This window comes from Schistocerca americana, chromosome 1 (assembly GCF_021461395.2).
Source record: "Schistocerca americana isolate TAMUIC-IGC-003095 chromosome 1, iqSchAmer2.1, whole genome shotgun sequence".
Classification (NCBI taxonomy): Eukaryota; Metazoa; Arthropoda; class Insecta; order Orthoptera; family Acrididae; genus Schistocerca; species Schistocerca americana.
The window spans coordinates 454371324-454393676 of record NC_060119.1 but is presented as its reverse complement, the minus strand read 5'-3'; the positions used below and the strand labels follow the sequence as shown (position 1 = coordinate 454393676).

At 41.6% G+C, this 22353-nt stretch overlaps 1 protein-coding gene across 1 annotated transcript in view; it reads right to left on the bottom strand.

The window, feature by feature from the left end:
- Window positions 1-22353, bottom strand: part of LOC124561379 — a 105842-nt gene that overhangs the window by 59871 nt on the left and 23618 nt on the right. The gene's annotated exons all lie outside the window — the stretch shown is intronic.

The window sequence follows — 22353 nt, the reverse complement described above, 5'->3', positions numbered from 1 at the left end:
TCATTTACACACTTGATGAAAAATTGTAATTATAATTATGTACTAAAGTTAGTGATTAAAACCTGCAAGGTCAATGAATTACACTTACTAAAAATATTGAATCTAATAACTATCGATGTAAGGGTTGGAAACATATATTCATAGAAATTAGTAGCTAGTTAGATGGCACAGTTACAACCAAACCATTTACTTGGGAAGTCTAGTTGATTATGAAATTTAGAAAAACTAAGAGTTCATGAAGTTACATCACTCTTACTACCAAATTTTTTCCAATAACGAGACCTCTCCCATGCTGACTCACTGTGTCCAGAGCTTCCTTCCTGAAGGTCTACGATGGTACTGGTCTGCTAATTCGTCTTTCATTCTGCCCGATTTTCAGATAATAGGTGGGAATGCATCTTCAAATATCCTTAATTTTTTCGTCTCCTGAGATACGTTGTTGTATGTATGTACCTCAGCCACGTCAACAATTCTAATGAAAATTTGTCAGTATCATTTTTTCTCTTGAACTGCGATCGCATGTTCTGCAGAAGCTACTAATGATGGTCTACGAAGTCCATATATTTGCTGTACTGAGTCACAAGATAAGGGTGTTCGACGAGCTTCTATTCATTTTGGCTCTTTTGCCATCTAGAAACACAAACCAGTGGCTCACTCAGATGAAAATGTGTTGCCAATGAAACACATGTCTTGTAATTCCACTTAATCGCGGTGGCTTGACAAAATGCATTACTCTGTGCTGTCTGTGACTGTAAAATTTATTCTGTTACCGGTTTCGGTCTTAAACCATCTTCAACGTGTTGTACATGCTTTGGCATACGCTACTACTGAAAACCAACATAAATGGAATGTCGTAGCAAGATGATTTAAGACCGGTAGCGGAATAAATATCATTTTCACAGACAGCACAGTGTAATGAATTTTCTAAAATTCTTACATGCTGTTGACTAAAGCCTAAACAAGATGTTCATGGTGATATGCTTGTTTGTATCAAAATATCATAATTTCCTCGCTATTTCTTTGCTAAGATTTTATCTACTTCGCAAGTGCAATCAAGAGTCCGGATTTGTCTTATTCTACTTGTGGCATGGAAACTCATCTGTTTTAGTTGTACAAACAGATAAAATGAACAAAAAAAGTTATAAAAATATATGGTACTGCTATTTGGGTCAGCGAAACACTGGCATTGTTGTCACGACTCTATTTCCCAAACGTTGAGAATCTCCAGAGACATCCTTCCCACAGAACAAATCAAAGTTATAACAATAGCCACCACTTCCATGCAAAGCTCAAAATTTATATCCAAACATAACGAGTTTCCTTTTAGAAACTGCTTCGGAGAATGACGACCGTAGTACCTGACCATCATATCGCCGCTCGAGAGAATTTCATCAGAAATTCCCTTCTTGAAATGATGATCAAATTTCTGACCTTGAATACTCGATCACTTCCTCCATTCTTTGCTACAAAATGAGACACTGATTTTAATTCAGAGTATTGATTACGTAGAGTGGCACTTTTTACAAGGCGCGCCATCGATTGTCATGTTCAAAGCAATAATCTCTCTGGTTGGGCAATGTATGGAGTCCGAGTTAAGTAACGAAACCAAAAAGTAATTTCAGTTCATCTACTGAGGTAGAATGCGGCGCCTTTTTGTTCCACTGTTCTGCACACTTTTCATTTTCTGCCACAACGCTATTTAGCAACTTAGAAGTACGCAGTCCCTCAAAAATTCCCATCGACGTATAACATTGTACAGCGTTCACAGCAGTCTCACGGTTAGTTTCTGTCAGACTACGTACTTCCCGAAACGACAATTAGGATATGTCTTAGACAATACTACCGAAGGTTCACTCTCTTCCTGTTTAGAAGAACGGGTCTTCAGGTGTGACTGATATTCAGTTTCCTGACACAAGGTGAAATTGCTGTATAACAGCTTGTAATGTCGTCGTCCTCCGGCACGTTGACTTCTACTGTGCCTGGATTATCCTGCACCATAGTACACACTGTTACATCATCATCGAAACTTTCTTCATCTGTCAGTTCATCGACATCAAGTGATAATGTAACCATGTCTTCCACTTTATCTCCTCAGAAAACAAATATTCTACGTCCTCTTCGGCCAATCTGAATATATTCAGCCGATACATAACAGAATTCCTGAAAGAAAAGGATACTGAGGCTGGATGTTTTAAGAACTCAGTCCATAGTACACCCTGTTTCATCATCATCGAAACTCTCCTCATCTGTCAGTTCATCGACATCAGATGAATCAGAGAATATGGGCTTTTAAGGCGATTAGTGTTCTAAACTGTATTTTCCTCATTGAGAAACGTACAGATGTAAGACGGAAATTACTAATACTGAACGAAGGACAGTCACACGTATCAAAGAACAATCTGAAGTGGAAGATATAATCACGACAGTGGAGGCGTGTGGGTCAGATCACCAAGACAGTTAATGGTAGATGGATATTAGGAGTTCTTTGTCTGTGTCTATGAAATACGAAATGTGTGAGGCCATAACCTCATGGGAAATAGGTTGATGACATTAGAAAGTGTGCTGGAGCTATGTATATGATTCTATCTGTAAAGCGCCCGTGCGCAGAAAATTCGAGAGAACAGATAATTATAAAACGAGGGCAGCCTCAGATAAAGCAACTATACTTTATTGATTGACCAGTTCATACAATGTAACGGGTGTCTGCAGACAGGTGTTAGATCTCTTAAAATATAAAACTCAATTTAAAGTTCAATATTGCAGTTGCTGTATTTATCTAATTGGTTTTGATCCTCTAATGTCATAAAAAAAGTTATTATTTGAGTAACAACATGTTACACTGCTAGTACCTGTCATTAACATTAGTTTGTTACTTGGGCCTTCTAATGCTCCTTGTAATTCTTCCGCTGTGCCACGACTGTTGTGATGTTGAAATGCTACTTCACTCTCACGGGCCATCGCTGAAAAACACTTAAAAATGAAAATATATTTCCTCTCTTTTGTTCTACAAACAGATACTAATTACTACCTGTGACAAAAGAAGACGCTCAAGGCGGTGGGGCTATGTACTCACGCCGTGTGTACTTCCACTCAGAATCCGAATTCTCTCTCTCTTTTTTTCTCTCTCGGTCTTTCTTTCAACCTCATCCGGTCACTCTTTCTTATTCTTCTCTTCCTCTCTCTCTTTCTCTCTGTCCGTGTCTCTCATTCTATATTTATCTCCTTTTCTTTCATATGAACACGCGAGTGTGTGCAGTGTTTGCCCATTAATCGTAATTCGTATCACTATTCGCATTTCTAAATTCTTTGATGAATTACAATAAGTTTCCCTTTTGTGACTGTAGTTCCCATCGCATTGTAATGTTTGTTTTTCACCTGCCCTAATGATACGATTAAGTACTATCTTCATTTGCCTTTTCGGAGAAGACAACGTTTCGCACTACAGTTATCATATTTTGCGTAGTTAACAAATGTATTTGTCCCTCTGAATTTAGTTTGGATGCCATTTACAACGTAAAAAGACTTTCATCAAGCATCCACGTTCTATTATAAGCATGATACGTACTGAGTAAATGTACGGATACAGCGTGTGTAATGAAAGCATCAGGTGGCATACACAAAAGTTGAAACAGTAGGAAATATGTAGTCCACACTTTAAGTGCGGGTAATAACTTAGGAAGGACGATATGCATCAGTCGGGTAGTGAGATACTCTGAGAAAGTTGATAATTCCTCCAATTGTTTAGTCAAACTGCCCATTATATTATTTATTTGATAGTGTACTCAGTTACCATAGTGATCGTGACTATCACAACAATAATCGTGATGTTAGCCATCAGACACAATAAGTCTAATAGTCTAAGACGCAGAGAGACAAGAGTATCAGAAAAAAGTCATAACTGTGCAGTTTGTACACGCACGATGAAAGAGCACGCCGTGCAACTGGACCCCCTCGTCCAATCCATTGACCATGGAAGGTACGATTGACATGCGTCCGGACGTTAACGACGTAGTGGTCTGCAGGACCGTCATGTAGCGGCCACACAGCCCTTCGAATCATTAGTGGCACTTCTTCCACCAGGGGAGTCAAACTATCCAACAAGAAATGCCGACAGTTCCGGCCTGTTAGGCGGCGTGGAAGGAAGACTCGTCCCAAAACACGTCACCAATTATCCCTAGCCACACATTCCGGTAACACCGACGCCTATAACTCGCTGTCACCATATCATGGGGGTTCCGCTTACTATCCCACAGAGGACTGCTATGAAAAATGAAGATACCACTTCACGTAAGGATGGCCTCAACTGTGCATAGCTTGGATGACACAAATGCCTGAATCGTGGTTTTGGCGAAGAAACCAGTGACAGGACTGCTTCCGGTGTGGAAAGGCTGTCGCTAGTAAACCCTGCACACGCTGCAAGTGATAAGGGTAGTAGCACTTGTCATCGAGAGTATTCCACATGGTCGTCTGCTTACCATTTACAGGTGGGCCAACTGCCTGGTACTGAAATGGCAGTCGCCTTACATAGTGTATGTCACATTTTCCTCCAGGTCTGCTGTCCGAAAATTTCAGACATGTCCTTCATGATTTCCTGCTTCCTGAAACGATCCTGTCTCAGACAAACGACGAAACACTATAGCCAACATTAAATGCTATGGTTGTTATCGGCAGGGATAGATCTCTGGATATAGCCTTGCTGCCTGCCACCCATTTCCATTTTCCTTTCCGTAAGTAAACACCATGTCGGCAAGCTTTTGCTTTTAATACGGAACCATTCTGTACAGCACTGTATCACATCCACTACAAGGTGAACCAGCAAGAGAAGTGAACCGGACACAACATTACCAATGACTATGACAGGAGAGGGCGCTAGGGCATGACGTATGAGGAACAATACCGTCCTTAAGGAAGAAACCTTGCATAATATAACTGTGGCTGAATGGTACAGCTCGTACTAGACCACAGTCTCTGTAAGAAATTATGACTGAATAAACGGTATCTAATTTGTAAACTATGCATTTCCGGACATGACCATTACACCTTCTTTGTTGATTATCCTCTCATCGATCAGCCGCTAGAGTTTGTACATGGTGGAAAGATCTACCCAGTATATTAAATAAAGTAGCACCAACCCTTAAAAGCGTCCAGTTTCTCATCGATGGTGACGTCTTCATCCGCTTGATAACTCTCTTGACGAATTTTACAACAATTTCACTGACCTGGACAAGGTGATCCAGCGCTTTTCGCTCTTCTCTGGTTTGCCTGTCATCGAATCTTAGACCCTGCAGTAAGAAACGAAGCCTGTTGATGTGCATGGTGACACGGAATCTGTCATTCCCGAATCCATTGCCAACCCATAAATCTGTAAGGTTTAGTTCCCATGTTTTACAATTTTCATGCATATAGAGAGCGGCAATAAACGCTTTTGTCTCGTTTTTCTTGGTCTTTTTAGCGTCTCCGTCACGTGAATAATTATATCGACTGCTATCGATATTTTTGTAAGTGAAAATTACAACCATTGCTAACATGCTGTCATCAAATAAACAGAGCCAGTTTTCCAGAATGATCTGTGACTGTTTTACCTTTCCTCCTAGGCCTGGGAATCGTCTTATAAGTCTGCGTTTGCCACTCCCATTAGTGGATAAGGTGTTTTTCTTCATGAGATGGAATCCAATACTTTTTTTCTTTGTTTTTTTGAGACAAAAAAGAGGTGTCATCGTCTTCTGAATCAGATGGTGTGTCTAAATCACTTTGTTCAGTGTCAGAGTTGTCTTCGAGTTCTCGAACCTCTTCTTCTGCATCAGTATCAAATGCATCTCCTGGAACCTCTGGAATTAGGTTTGGTATTCCTTCAGGAGCTGAAGCTAATGAAGGTTGACTTACATCGTCATCACTCTTATCAAAGGCATCAAGCTGGAGTTGGTGAATTTGTCGTATGTTGGCGAGGTTACCGAGACCATACTGAACTATTTTTGACGTCATTTTGAACCTGACAATAAAAAATACTGATTGTGGAAAAACAGATTATGTACGAGTAACTTGGACATATGGAAGTTACTCAGAACATTTGGAATAGTCACACTAACATAAATATTCACGCTTCATCAGATAGATACATGAATATTTATCAGGCGCACATATCAGTTTTCACAAAAATAATTATAATCACAAGGTATCACAACTTGCACTAAAAAGAAAATTGAGGGGTAAAATCAAAAATGAAACATCTAAAATGCTTACTGAAAAACACGTGACGTGTCTGTCAGGTACAAAAGAAAAATTAATCGCTTCTCGTGCATGTGACGCGCGAGAACGTCCGACTAACCCGTTGAGGAACACGCGCTGGAGTAATAGGAGAGAGGAAGACAACGTAGCCCCGACGCGGCTAATCCTGCCATCAAACACCCTCAGCCTGTATCTGTCAGACACATAGAGTGTAATGGAGTGTTAAATTTACTGCCCCAAAACTCGCTATGTCAGAAGACATCTATCTTGTACATCTTATTCCATACCATGATAGGCTAATTGGTACAGCAACCGGTTTTCATTATTACATAAAGAAACGCTCTCGGTAGAAACGCTCTAGGTTGAAAAGTTATTTTTATTATAAATAACACCTTTGCCTTGTTGATGCTTAAACATTATGAAAGAAAAGGAAACAAGAAGGATGTATTTTTATAAATTACAAATTAAGGAGGATAAATGTAAATTTAAATAAATTATTTAAATTTTTTTTAAAAACAGATCAACACTCACAAAGGGCTATAGGAGCAATGCTTGTCACCAGCTGTTAGGGCTATTAATCAGAAGCATGGTGACAAACCATCTAAAGGAAGAACCGAAGGAAAAATTGCATTTGAAGAAAACCAAGTGTATAAACGCAAAAGGACGGCATGTCAACGAAAGGCACTAGTGTGGGTAAAAATTAGCTAATCTGGACGTAAGACTAGAAAAGCAGTTACAGGAAATAGGTAAAAGTTATTGGGTATCACGTTAATCGACAATGTATGATAGTGCATAGCAAAAAACATTCAAAGTGCTTAGAAATTAAAGGAACATAAAGAATAAGAAATACTGTAAAATCAAGTGTTGCCATAAAAACAATACAGATCGCAGGGAGTTACAAATTGGTGTACATAAAGTACAGCCAAAATGACTATATATATATGCGAAAGTAATAAGAGAATCGAAACCGTAGCAGTACATTGTGCAAAATAATAAAAACAAACTGGGAGGAAATTAATTAGATGGATTTTGAAAGAGGTATCACAACATCGTAGAAAGTCAAATTCTTTCTGACCAATTGATGATTCAGAAGCCTAACATTATTATCACTTAAACGAAGTGAAATTGTTATCTCTTCAAGTACTTCAGTTTTTCTCCTGGTTTCCTTTTTCTCCAAATTGAAGACTATTTAAATTATTTAAATAAAGAAAAGTAACTATGACAGCTGTATACTGAAACAAATTTATTGCGAACGACTACTTTCGGCTCAGCACTTACACCAACTTCGGGTACTTTCATTCCTTGGCCCATTTGTATTAAAACCCATACAATACTAGTTGTCGTGGATTGAATACATGAGGAGAATATCACTGCTGTGATCACATGTACATATGCAGAATCTCGTCTTGAACATGCTACCTGTTTGCCCGATGTATGATGCATCGCATTCAGTGAAAGTAATCATCTACACCGCAGAACCACTAAGTTTGTCTCTGTATGGTTATTTATTATGAATAAAACAGTTTTTTAATTTCTTAGCTGATGAATGTAGAATGTTAATATCGTGTTTTTTAAAGAGTTTGACTAATTTATGATAAAGACTCTCTACAAAGGCGGTTCTCACGAATTTGGAGAAAACGGTTGGTGTTGCAAGGGGAATGTTGTTGCCATTTGGTGTAGTGTTGTTTCCGTACAACTTGTCAATTATCATCGTATTATGGGGTTTACCAACGGTACTGGGTCGGGGTGCTGCCAGTGTGGTCTCAGACCACTGTTGTCAGCAAAAGGCAGCCAGTGAATCTCGTTAGGAGAGGCACGTGTCCCCAACGAGTCAGGCAGCTGCTACCTTCTTCGTTCTGTTGTGGAAAAAGCCAGCACCGTGTCATAGCAGTGGGAACGGGGCACTGTACCACCACAGCAGGTCCCTAAAGAATAACTGAGTTTGATATTTCTGCATTCTCTGCACGAATATCAAAGGGAGTGCACTGCCCATTTAGCGTGAGAACGACAACTGATTCTGCGTCTTACTTTTGGTTATCCAGTGAAAATGAGTCCCATGGCCATCACGCTTGGTCCTAAGGGTTCGAACAATAGTGGAAAATACCTGCTGCGGTCGCCAGTTTCTTCATGAAATAAGCGATATTCTCGTCCATCACATTCGCAAAAGCACAGAATCCTCCCCTCACTGTAGAGCTTTTTTCCTTTCCTTCTTTTTTTTTGGTAGATGGTGTTGTGCTGGGAGCTTAGATTCGTAGCATTCAGGGTCCAGGCCCTTGTTCAGAAGGAGTTGTCTCCTGCTGCCGTAAGGTGCTGATTAGTGCACGCTAGCTCACTTGGAGTAATTTAAGTCTCAGAAATTGCGGTAGTGCGATCTATATCCTGAGCAGTTCTTCATTTGCTGATTGAAAGATGAGCAGATCTTGTAGTGCTTTCTCCTTACAGTCTTCCACACGTACGTACAGTATTAGAGTCAATTTGTGCGTTAATTTTTTAGTTTTACGTAACTTTGCTATCTAGAGATTTTATTCTGATTTATGTCAATCATAAAAGCAAGTAAATGGCTCTTAATCTCATTCTTGACCTAGATATCCACAGTCCAGCAACACTTAAGCAACCCACGAATAACTAAATTTTTTGTTCTCACTCTGGCGGTGTTTCCGTTGTGTACAGTGGCCAAACTCAGCCATCACTTATATTAAGAATTCAGAGGAGAGAACTAGCATTGCAGTCGCCCACCTTATATGAAAAAGGGTTTTCGGTGCACACGCGATCTTCGAGTCAGATCTGACGCACACCAGACAACACTTTCACGTCTTACAACGTCTTCTATTTCACGCCGTAACATTTACTTGTGTACTATGTGATCAAAAGTATCTGGACACCTGGCTTAAAATAACTGACAAGTTCGTGGCGCCTTCCATCGGTAATGCTTGAATTCAATATGGTGTTGCCCCAACATTAGCGCTGATGACAGCTTCCACTATCGCAGTTATACGTTCAATCACGTGCTGGAACGTTTCTTGGGGAATGGCAGCCCATTCCTCACGGAATGCTGCACTGAGGCGAGGTATAGATGTAAATCGGTAAGGCCTGGCACGAAGTCGCTTTCCAAAACGTCACTGATATGCTCCGTATGATTCAGGTCAGGCTCTGTACAGGCCAGTCCATTACATGGATGTTACTGTCGTTTAACCATTCCGCCACAGGCCGTGCGTTATGAACAGGTGCTCGATCGTGTTGAAGCATGCGATAACCATCCCCGAATTGATCTTCAACAGTGGGAAACATCAATGTAGGCCTGTGCTGTGATGTTGTTGTTGTGGTCCTCAGTCCTGAGACTGGTTTGATGCAGCTGTCCATGATACTCTATCCTGTGCAAGCTTCATCATCTCCCAGTACCTACTGCAGCCTACATCCTTCTGGATCTGCTTAGTGTACTCATCTCTTGGTCTCCCTCTATGATTTTTACCCTTATGGCTGCCCTCCAGTACAAAATTGGTGATCCCTTGATGTCTCAGAACATGTCCTACCAACCGATCCCTTCCTCTGTTCAAGTTGTGCTGTGATAGTATCACGCAAAAAAAGGGGTGCCAGCCCCCTCCATGAAAAACGCCTCCACACCATAACACCACCGCCTCCGAAATTTTCTGTTGGCACTAAACACGCTGGCAGATGACGTTCACTGCGCGTACGCCATACCCACAACCTGCCATCGGATCGACACATTGTGAACCGTGATTTGCCACTCGACACAACGTTTCGCCACTTTCCAATCGTCCAATGTTTACGCTCCTTGCAGCAAGCGAGGCGTCGTTTGGCACTTACCGGCGTGATGTGTGGCTTATGAGCTGCCGTTCGACCACTAAATCGATGTTTTCTCACCTCACGCCTAACTGTCATAGTACTTGCAGAGGATCCTGATGCAGTTTGGAATTCCCGTGTGATAGTCTGGATAGATGTCTGCCTATTACACATTACGACCCTCTTCAGTGGTCGGCGGTCTCTGTCAGTCAACAGACGAGGTCGGCTAGTACGCTTTTGTGCGGTACGTGTTCCTCCACGTTTCCACTTCACTATCACATCGGAAACAGTGGACCTAGGTACGTTTAGGAATCCGGCAATCTCGCGTATAGACGTATGACACATGTTACAGCCAATCACCTGAGCACGTCAGTGAGTTCAGCGGAGGGCCCCATTCTGCTCTCTCACGATGTCTAATGATAGGTGGCTAATATGGAATACCTGGCAGTAGGTGGCAGCACAATGCAGCTAATATGAAAAACGTATGTTTTGGGGGTGTCCGGATACTTTTGATCTCATAGAGTATATGGTGTTCAACGGAGAACCTGAAAATGGTTGTCAATAAAACGCGGTAATTGTTCCAATGGCACAGCCCTTGACTGAGAAGAAGCCATAAAACTAAGTTCCACAACACGTCATTACTCGACGTAATGGAATATGGTTTTTCTTATACGTTTGTATTTACAGAAAGCATTGTACACTAACTATTACACTATTTAAATGGGTTCTTTCTTTCTTGCTTTCCTTCGCTTACGCCATAGTCCCACAGCGATCGCAGGGTTACAACGGATTTGGCGGTGTTAGTGTGAGGGATGGCTTGATGCTCTTCCTGCCAGCACCCCGTACCCCCCAGGATGGAATCAGTATACTCAACTGCCTGCATCCAGTATAATTCGTGAAATAGTGCGGACGTGTTTCAGATGTCTACGACGCGTCTAACTGAGGCGGAACGTGGGGACCAGCCCAGCATTCACTTAGCAGGATGTGGAAAACCGCCTAAAAACCACATCCAGGCTGGGTGACACACCGGCCCTCGTCGTTAATCCGCCGGGCGGATTCGATCCGGGGCCGGCGTGCCTACTCGAGTCCAGGAAGCAGCGCGTCAGCGAGCACGGCTACCCTGGCGGGTCTACACTATTTAAGTAGGTTATCCTGCAGCAAAAATCATGAATACGATATTCACACGGGCACTGTGCACTTTAAGCTTAACCGCGGTGTATTGATTTTATATTTTGATGTCATACAGATGCTAATTTTGTCGTATGAGGCACATTAGCTCCGCCATGGACGACCGCTTACTTACAGACGTCTAGTGAAGTGATGGTGTTTTGTGGCATAAAGTCACAAGGTACTTTAATTTTTGGCATTTAGAAGTTGCTATAACCTCCAAATAGCTGGCCATAATCGTAAACTGAACGATGAAATAGGAGAAGCATAGTGCTCCTCGCCGGGTAGGAGTTCTAGAAATTACTCACCCTATGGTGATATCATCTAAAAAGCTGTTAATAAGCAGGTACGACAATGGTGAACCATCGCCATCACTCGCCTTGCTGCCTATACGAGTAATGGTCTCCGTATTTATTTATCAATGAAGTGTAAAAAAAGTCATAAAATGCTCACAGCTTTCAGTCATATTGTCAGCTTTCTGCTTTGAGGTCCGACAGCAGCACAATGCTCACAAAAGCCGCCGGATGCGCTGTTTGCTTCACTTGTTTTCCGAAAACATCTGTTCTGCATGTCACGTGCAGACCATTGATCTCTGTTTGTATCCAGTGTTTCACTCGATTTTCAGATAACAATACCTTTCTGTTTGGAAAAGTACTCTCAATGTCAACTGCAGCTTTTGTTCTCTGACGTCTCGTTTAAAAAGTGACCAGCTTTTGTTATTAAAAAGAGGCACTTCTGTTTTATACAGTTTAATCTTATAACATTATAATAACTGTGCAGAATGTTCTCCCAGTTGCTCAGACGATTTAAAGAGCTTTTACGAAGTGTTTACTATGAATAAATACATCATTCTTTGTTACGGTATGGCTCGACGTATTGCCTTTCAGCAAGAGCACTATTCTTCTTTTGGCATTTAATTAAAATTATTAATTTTTATTTATTTATGGATGCATTTACTTTATCAGAATGGGAACGGAAAGCCTTCGTTTACATTTAGACCGACCTATTCATAGCTCTATGACTCTATTTGTAGTGAAACAAGGTATATCTCCATACGTATTTTACAAAGCAATGTGACGTGACGTGTTCCCTTTGTACCTCTTTAGGAATTCTTCCCGTTACATCTTATCAAGCGTAGAGCGAGGGGAGAATGACTGCTTCACCACCTCTGTGCACACTGTTATCGAATCTTGTTTCACGATCCCCACGGTAACAATAAGTAAGATGTTATAGTATATTCCTAGGGTCATTGTTGGTTTCTAAAGCTTTGTAGAAGCCTTTCTGGGAATATGCGGCGTCTCTTTTCAAGCGTTCGCCAGTCCGTTTTCTTTTGCAACTTCTTGACACTCCCAATGGTTCAGATAAACCTGTGACCATTCGTGCCGCCCGTTTCTGTAAAAGTATTAGTCGTATATTGAACTATTCCCCCACACACGAGCAATATTTTAGGGAGAGTTCCAGGAGTGTTTTGTAAGCAATCTCCTTTGCCGTCATGTATTTTAGCAATGAACTATGATCTGCCACATGTTTCACCAACAATGGTGAATATGTGGTCGTTCAGTTTCATATCCCTACACACTGCTACACCAACGTATTTGTATGAGTTGACGATATCAATGATATTGTAGTCATAGGATACTATAACTTTTAGTTTTGAGAAGTGAACACTTTTTCATTTCTGAACATTTAATGTAAGTTATCAATATTCGCAACACTTTCTAAATTTTGTCAAGATACTACTGTAGTATCGTTCCCAGAACCGATCGCAGTCCTCTGGTTTGGAGCCGAGTGGAAGGCTTAAACCAGAGGCTCAGACGATTCTGCGGAGATCTGGGGTGCAAATTTCTCGACCTCCGCTATCGGGTGGAGAAATGTAGGGTCCCCCTGAATAGGTCAGGCGTGCACTACACGCCGGAAGCGGCTACAAGGGTAGCGGAGTACGTGTGGAGTGCACATGGGGTTTTTTAGGTTAGAGAATCCCCTCCCTAGGCCCTACAAGATGCCTCCTGAGACGCAGCAAGGTAGAAGTAGGCAAAATGCAACAGGGAATAACAATATTAATGTGCTAATAGTAAACTGCAGGAGCGTCTACAGAAAGGTCCCAGAACTGCTCTCATTAATAAACGGTCACAACGCTCATATTGTACTAGGGACAGAAAGTTGGCTGAAACCAGACGTAAATAGTAATGAAATCCTAAACTCAGATTGGAATGTATACCGCAGAGACAGGCTGGACAGTGAAGGGGGAGGCGTGTTTATAGCGATAAGAAGTGCAATAGTATCGAAGGAAATTGATGGAGATCCGAAATGTGAAATGATTTGGGTGAAGGTCACGGTTAAAGCAGGCTCAGACATGGTAATTGGATGTCTCTATAGGCCTCCTGGCTCAGCAGCTGTTGTGGCAGAGCACCTGAAGGATAATTTGAAAAATATTTCGAGTAAATTTCCCCACCATGTTCTAGTTCTGGGTGGAGATTTTAATTTGCCGGATATAGACTGGGAGACTCAGACGTTCATAACGGGTGGCAGGGACAAAGAATCCAGTGAAATTTTTTTAAGTGCTTTATCTGAAAACTACCTTGAGCAGTTAAACAGAGAACCGACTCGTGGCGATAACATATTAGACCTTCTGGTGACAAACAGACCCGAACTATTTGAAAAAGTTAACGCAGAACAGGGAATCAGCGATCATAAGGCGGTTACGGCATCGATGATTTCAGCCGTAAATAGGAATATTAAAAAGGGTAGCAAGATTTTTCTGTTTAGAAAAAGTAACAAAAAGCAGATTTCAGAGTACCTGTTGGCTCAGCACAAAAGTTTTGTCTCAAGTACAGATAGTGTTGAGGATCAGTGGACAAAGTTCAAAACCATCGTACAATATCCGTTAAATGAGTATGTGCCAAGCAAGATCGTAAGAGATGGAAAAGAGCCACCGTGGTACAACAACCGAGTTAGAAAACTGCTGCGGAAGCAAAGGGAACTTCACAGCAAACATAAACATAGCCAAAGCCTTGCAGACAAACAAAAATTACGCGAAGCGGAATGTAGTGTGAGGAGGGCTATGCGAGAGGCGTTCAATGAATTCGAAAGTAAAGTTCTATGTACTGACTTGGCAGAAAATCCTAAGAAATTTAGGTCTTATGTCAAAGCGGTAGGTGAATCAAAACAAAATGTCCAGACACTCTGTGACCAAAATGGTACTAAAACAGAGGATGACAGACTAAAGGCCGAAATACTAAATGTCTTTTTCCAAAGTTGTTTCACAGAGGAAGATTGCACTGTAGTTCCTTCTCTAGATTGTCGCACAGAAGACAAAATGGTAGATATCGAAATAGACGACAGAGGGATAGAGAAACAATTAAAATCGCTCAAAAGAGGAAAGGCCTCTGGACCTGATGGGATACCAGTTCAATTTTACACAGAGTACGCGAAGGAACTTGCCCCCCTTCTTGCAGCGGTGTACCGTTGGTATCTAGAAGAGCGTAGCGTTCCAAAGGATTGGAAAAGGGCACAGGTCATCCCCGTTTTCAAGAAGGGACGTCGAGCAGATGTGCAGAACTATAGACCTATATCTCTAACGTCGATCAGTTGTAGAATTTTGGAACACGTATAGTGTTCGAGTATAATGACTTTTCTGGAGACTAGAAATCTACTCTGTAGGAATCAGCATGGGTTTCGAAAAAGACGGTCATGTGAAACCCAGCTCGCGCTATTCGTCCACGAGACTCAGAGGGCCATAGACACGGGTTCACAGGTAGATGCCGTGTTTCTCGACTTCCGCAAGGCGTTCGATACAGTTCCCCACAGTCGTTCAATGAACTAAGTAAGAGCATATGGACTAACAGACCAATTGTGTGATTGGATTGAGGAGTTCCTAGATAACAGGACGCAGCATGTCATTCTCAATGGGGAGAAGTCTTCAGAAGTAAGAGTGATTTCAGGTGTGCCGCAGGGGAGTGTCATAGGACCGTTGCTATTCACAATATACATAAATGACATTGTGGATGACATCGGAAGTTCACTGAGGCTTTTTGCAGATGATGCTGTGGTGTATCCAGAGGCTGTAACAATGGAAAATTGTACTGAAATGCAGGAGGATCTGCAGCGAATTGACGCATGGTGCAGGGAATGGCAATTGAATCTCAATGTAGACAAGTGTAATGTGCTGCGAATACACAGAAAGATAGATCCTTTATCATTTAGCTACAAAATAGCAGGTCAGCAACTGGAAGCAGTTAATACCATAAATTATCTGGGAGTACGCATTAGGAGTGATTTAAAATGGAATGATCATATAAAGTTGATCGTCGGTAAAGCAGATGCCAGACTGAGATTCATTGGAAGAATCCTAAGGAAATGCAATCCGAAAACAAAGGAAGTAGGTTACAGTACGCTTGTTCGCCCACTGCTTGAATACTGCTCAGCAGTGTGGGATCCGTACCAGATAGGGTTGATAGAAGAGATAGAGAAGATCCAACGGAGAACAGCGCGCTTCGTTACAGGATCATTTAGTAATCGCGAAAGCGTTACGGAGATGATAGATAAACCCCAGTGGAAGACTCTGCAGGAGAGACGCTCAGTAGCTCGGTACGGGCTTTTGTCAAAGTTTCGAGAACATACCTTCACCGAAGAGTCGAGCAGTATATTGCTCCCTCCTACGTAAATCTCGCGAAGAAACCATGAGGATATAATCAGAGAGATTAGAGCCCACACAGAGGCATACCGACAATGCTTCTTTCCACGAACAATACGAGACTGGAATAGAAGGGAGAACCGATAGAGGTACTCAAGGTACCCTCCGCCACACACCGTCAGGTGGCTTGCGGAGTATGGATGTAGATGTAGATGTAGATGTAGAATATTTTTTCAGACTTATTAAAGGAAGCTTCATCACCCGAAAAAGATCTGTAGTTGCTATCGATATCTTTTGTAAGGTCATTAATATACAGCATGGACATCGAGAGCCTTACCTAACTTCCCTAGTGCACACTTCAAGTTTTTTCTTCATCTGTCAATTACTCGCCATCCCAGGTAACACGCTACGTCCTCCCTATGAGCACTCAGCAATCCAGTAACAAATTTCACGCGATACCCATATCAAAGTACTTTTGATAAGAAGGGTACATATGGTGCTGACAATCAGTCAAAGGTTTTTGGGGCTGCCTTGCTCCATTGTTTTAGGATGTAATGTGAAAATTGGGATTCACATGACTGATGTTTTCAGAATCCTTGTGGCTGGAATGGAGGAGTCATAGTGTTCGAGATACTGCATTAAAGAGGAGTTCACACTACACAGGACAGTAGGAGTATAGTCACTGATATGGTGATAAGTGTTACCATAATATATGCCAACTTCAGTGCGTTAGGTGTTTTTCCTCTGTGTCTAACAGGTTTCCAATAAAACACCTCACATATTTTACTGGCTGGAGTTTTCTGCGCGATGGTAGCTTCACCATGAAGTGGAATACACCTATCGGTATTGACTGTCCGTGTTGCATCCACGTTTCGCCATTTCAGTACCTGATCTGCCCAGGGGAAAGTAAATATTAATGGCTTGCTTACGCTGTTCATACGTGAAGGTACTAATCAACCTAAAATCATGCTGCTCTTAACAGCTATAATTATTAATGTGCAAATGAAGTAAATACTGATGTAATGTTATTCGTTACAGCTTCAATCACAATAGAAATATACGCTGTATATTGCAAGATGCTACAGCAAATGAACGTTAAGACATTAAACAGCAGTTTTGTAGACAGTCGTCACCTGCGACTTCTTCCAATTTTTTGTCACTGTCTTCTGTTCGAGGGATCTACGATTTATTACGAGCCATTGCGGATTTCAACATATGTGGCTTAAAAGCAGACCACATTGAACCCAACTAAGGAGGGCAGCATTGAGATTCTTAACTGGGCCTCTCGAGTTCGATACCTAACCTCTGCATCATGTGGTTGGTTACACCGAAAATACAGTTTCTCAAAAGCCACTAATGAAGGAATAACATGAAACTAAAAGGATACCTATGGTGATCTTCAATCAAAGAGGATAAGAATATGGTCTCCCAAAAGCTTCTTGGGGAACACAAGCGAACGTTCCGTACCAATAAGACCTTCCATACGCACAAAATATTTGTCATCACCGTGACTGACGTCATTCCAGAGAGCATAACTACAACCACCTTCGTTCATTGAAACGTTGGTGTAGGTGACACTTGTGTTTCTTCAGTTGTAGAGATATTCACTCGAAAATACGCAATCATTTAGGTATCCATACTAAAAAACTTAGTCTCATACGGCGACACGACATTCTGATCTGATAACCTGGAGCATGTTGGTCTTTGAACAAGTTAACTTCTTTTGATAAAAGGGTTATGGTCCTATATTCTCTATACTCTTTAACAAGAGAGAAAGAAGGCTTTTGTTGAGACGATATCACTATGTAGAGTGCAGGCCAATCACAGCTGTCTTACAGTATATGATGTTGTATGAGACAAGTTCTAAGTTCTAGGGGACTGATTACCTCAGAAGTTAAGCCCCATAGTGCTCAAAGCCATTTGAACCATTTACCCGCAGCTTTCCCAAGACAAATACATACACAATCAAGTAATGGTATAACCAGAATCCTGTATCGACATCCACTTTACAATTATTACCCGCGATGCAGAGAAATAGATTGATCTGTATTTCACAGTTCTCGGCAGCATCTGTGAAATTTGCCTTTCATCGATATTTACGATCACCTTGAAACCTCTGATATTTCACTTCTGCCCTTCGTAGAGCCCAAGAAACAATTTATCTTCGAGAGAGATCCTGTGTATTGTAAGGAGCTGAAGGGAAAAGTTTTCTTCTCCATGGCACAGCTTGATTTGTCTTCTGCAGGACACCAGATAGAATCGTGCGAGATCAGTAATTACATATGTCGTCGGGGTACTGCAAAACATACTTTGTAACAGAGTGTAGTATACGTCGTAAGTAACTGTATTGGAGAGTATGCGTGGTAACTAACCTCTTCGGTAGTCCTTTGCTTGTCGTCCATGGCCCATTACTACAAATAATCTAGTGGAAGTAGGTGAATATGTTTTCTCACGTCGTAAATGTATTTTCGGATAAATGAGGGTGTGCTTTAGTTTAGTTCTTCCAGGAAGCGCCTCAGAAAGAGGAACTGTTGTTGATCTGAGATAGGATGTTTGTGCTATCAAATGCACATTGCAGTCCTACATTTTAACGATTTGCCAACTTTCTCTAGTTTCACATATTACATGCGCCGATGAAGGTCACGGGTAATAGGGGCTCTAATATTGGTTCCTGATTTTACAATACGACACGGTCTGCGATCTGGAAGAATTGTTGGAAAATATTCTCTTAAACAGTTAGCATAAGAAGGAATGCTACATCTAAATAAGTTGAATGTGGTACATTTAACTATGAACGAACGTTGAACCTCTAATGTAAGCATTTTTCATGTGAACGAATTCTTCTGTTGCTTCTTGAAGAACAAATTCGTAATTGTAAATTAAAACTAATTACTTGTTGAAGTTCTACGGTATCACCGTAGAGCATCCCAAATGAATGCTGTATATTTATAAAACAAATATTTCTTTGCACTTGTGAAGGACTTTATTGTTACAGCAAAAGATCAATAAAAATCAAACCCTTCAGCATAAGCCATGTGGTATACAATGCGCTCAACTGACCAGTGCTGTTGGTCGAAATATTTGTAAGACACAATCACTCTCCATTCGTTAAAAAGCAGAGTATTTCCACACATCATCTGTTACAAAAATCTTAAAGTGATATTCCGTTTCGCGAAAATCAGCTTCGAAGTATCCGAATGTGTAGCAAATTCTGTAGGTTTTAGCATCATAGAGTACGCCTAACTGCGTTAGAAAGGCATGTACCATCTTACCATGTGGTTAAGCTCTCCCATGCTTCTGTCTTCAGAGCCTCTCATTGCGTAAACACATTGCAAAGGAGACAAAGTATTAGTAACCCAAATTGAAATTTAAGCATACTAACTGTTTTGATATCTTTTGTAACGTGGCCATTTTGCTCTCAAAAGTCTAGCGTAATTCAGAGGATGATATGCAAGTTCCTTTGTCATCTAGTCGTTCACTACACTGTTCTGTACTTCCAGAACTGGAGCAGCATAGCCAGTGGCTCTTTTCGCTTCGCTTTCTGCTTTGGTGGAAGTTTATTAGGTATGAAGGCTCACAAGTTGGATGAGTGAAGTAAATTTCCCTGTATAAAATTACTGTACTCTGGGCAAGCACTCTTCCGCAGGTGGCTAGGATGGCCTTGTCATTTCCCCTGCCCATTCCGTAGGAGGGTTGCGGGATAGGCATCCCCTTCTCGAAGGAAACATGAAACTTCACACAGAAATCCTTTCAGCCAGGTAAAGATCTCTAGGTAAAGCTTCACTCAAGACGTGTGACTATTCATTACGGTGCTCCAACTTCTCGTTGGATCATTATATATTTTACGGCAGAGCTCGTGCTTATGCACTATGCCCACATGCAAAGTTTTTCATTGGTCAATTTCAGAACCGTACCTACATCTACATCTACATCTACATCCATACACCGCAAGCCACCTGACGGTGTGTGGCGGAAGGTACCCTGAGTACCTCTATCGGTTCTCCCTTCTATTGCAGTCTCGTATTGTTCGTGGAAAGAAGGATTGTCGGTATGCCTCTGTGTGGGCTCTAATCTCTCTGATTTTATCCCCATGGTCTCTTCGCAAGATATACGTAGGAGGGAGCAATATACTGCTTGACTCTTCAGTAAAGGTATGTTCTCGAAACTTTAACCAAAGCCCGTACCGAGCTACTGAGCGTCTCTCCTGCAGAGCCTTCCACTGGAGTTTATCATCTCCGTAACGCTTTCGCGATTACTAAATGATCCTGTAACGAAGCGCGCTGCTCTACGTTGGATCTTCTCTATCTCTTCTATCAACCCTGTCTGGTACGGATCCCACACTACTGAGCAGTATTCAAACAGTGGGCGAATTAGCGTACTGTAACCTACTTCCTTTGTTTCCGGACTGCATTTCCTTAGGATTCTTCCAATGAATCTCAGTCTGGCATCTGCTTTACCGACGATCAACTTTATATGATCATTCCATTTTAAATCACTCCTAATGCGTACTCCCAGATAATTTATAGAATTAACTGCTTCCAGCTGCTGACTTGCTATTTTGTAGCTAAATGATAAGGGATCTATCTTTCTATGTATTCGCAGCACATTACACTTGTCTACATTGATATTCGATTGCCATTCCCTGCACCATGCGTCAAATAGCTGCAGATCCTCCTGCATTTCAGTACAATTGTCCATTGTTACAACCACTCGATACACCACAGCATCATCTGCAAAAAGCCTCAGTGAACTTCCGATGTCATCCACCAGGTCATTTATGTATATTGTGAATAGCAACGGTCCTATGACACTCCCCTGCGGCACACCTGAACTCACTCTTACTTCGGAAAACTTCTCTCCGTTGAGAATGACATCCTGCGTTCTATTATCTAGGAACTACTCAATCCAATCACACAATTGGTCTGATAGTCCATATGCTCTTACTTTGTTCATTAAACGACTGTGCGGAACTGTATCGAAAGCCTTGCGGAAGTCAAGAAACACGGCATCTACCTGTGAACCCGTGTCTATGGCCCTCTGAGGCTCGTGGACGAATAGCGCGAGCTGGGTTTCACATGACCGTCTTTTTCGAAATCGATGCTGATTCCTACAGAGTAGATTTCTAGTCTCCAGAAAAGTCATTATACTCGAACATAATACGTGTTCCAAAATTCTACAACTGATCGACGTATCAAGGAGTCTCCTGGCTGTAGCTGTAGCCTCTGAGCGATCTGCTAAAACATAATGAGACAGAAAAGAGTAGGAGCTTGTTTAAGCGTGTTACGCATTTTTCATGTGTCAGTACTCGGAATCTCCGTGTTCACTAACCCAAAGTTCAGATCTGGCAGCAAAACAGCCAAATTTTAGACGGCTCTTGAAGAACCCACTTCTTGTCAGGTTGTTGTAAACTGTCTGTTTTAAGTTCAGTGGTGACACTATGTCTCAGGCTTTTACAAAGCACATTTCTGCTCAGGGTCTTGTAGAGTATAAACACTTCAGACTAGGACAGGAGAGATGATGGATGAAAGGAACGTTTCTGCCGCTGGAAAGATGTTTGTGCTTAAGCACTAAGAACAAAATGAAGGCTGAAATCATATCTTGCAGCCACTATTCGCGACAGCCTCGTTTTCATCCACGCTGCCCACTTGGTAAGATGCCACATGGTCGCAGCCGCCGAAGCAATATAGGAACGAATCTCATTCGCTCTATTCAGGTGCTGAGTTCGCGAATTTAAAGTCACGCATCCAGAATGTTGCATTCAGTGCACATTTTAGCAGTTTGATAGTGTTCACTCTTATCCTTCTGTAACTCTCTACAACTCATTAAGAACTCACACAGTCACTGGCCATGCCCGGGAAGCACTAACTTTTTATCCTCCCTATACACCTGAGTTGTGTTCCCTTGTTCGATTATTAATGGGTCTTTTTAAGATGTTTGTGGGTAACTTTCACGTTCACAGTCAATAAATCTGTTTGTTATAGTTACTATTTGTTACCATTCTCAGCTACAAGAACCTCCTCCAGTTAATATACCTACGAAAGTGGTGTGGTACTCACATTTTTCGTGCTTAATAGGCATACCCCTATTAATATTCGTTTAAATAAGACATTGTTTTCAATTATTTTGCATGTTCATTTGCGGGTGTTCCCTCAGCGTGTTGGGTACTAGAATATGGTTTTATCGGGTCTAGGGGTATGCTCCGACCACAGCCTGCACCTCGCACTGTCATCCAAGCTACAAAGATGACCGTAGCTTTTACAGTGACCACTGGCAAACTCTGAAAGGAAACTTACCTGCTTCACAGTAAAGATATTACCAGTGAACTTTCAACTACGAAAGTAGAGCGAAAGAAACGTATATTTACTCATTCTGACTGGTGTGTAAAAGGAGAAATGATGAAGCCAACGAAGCAATTAGGAGACGTGCTGCTGGATTGGTTACCGCTAGGTTCGATGAACATGCGAGCACTACGGAAATTCTCCATGCATTCAAAAACAATGGTTCAAATGGTTCAAATGGCTCTGAGC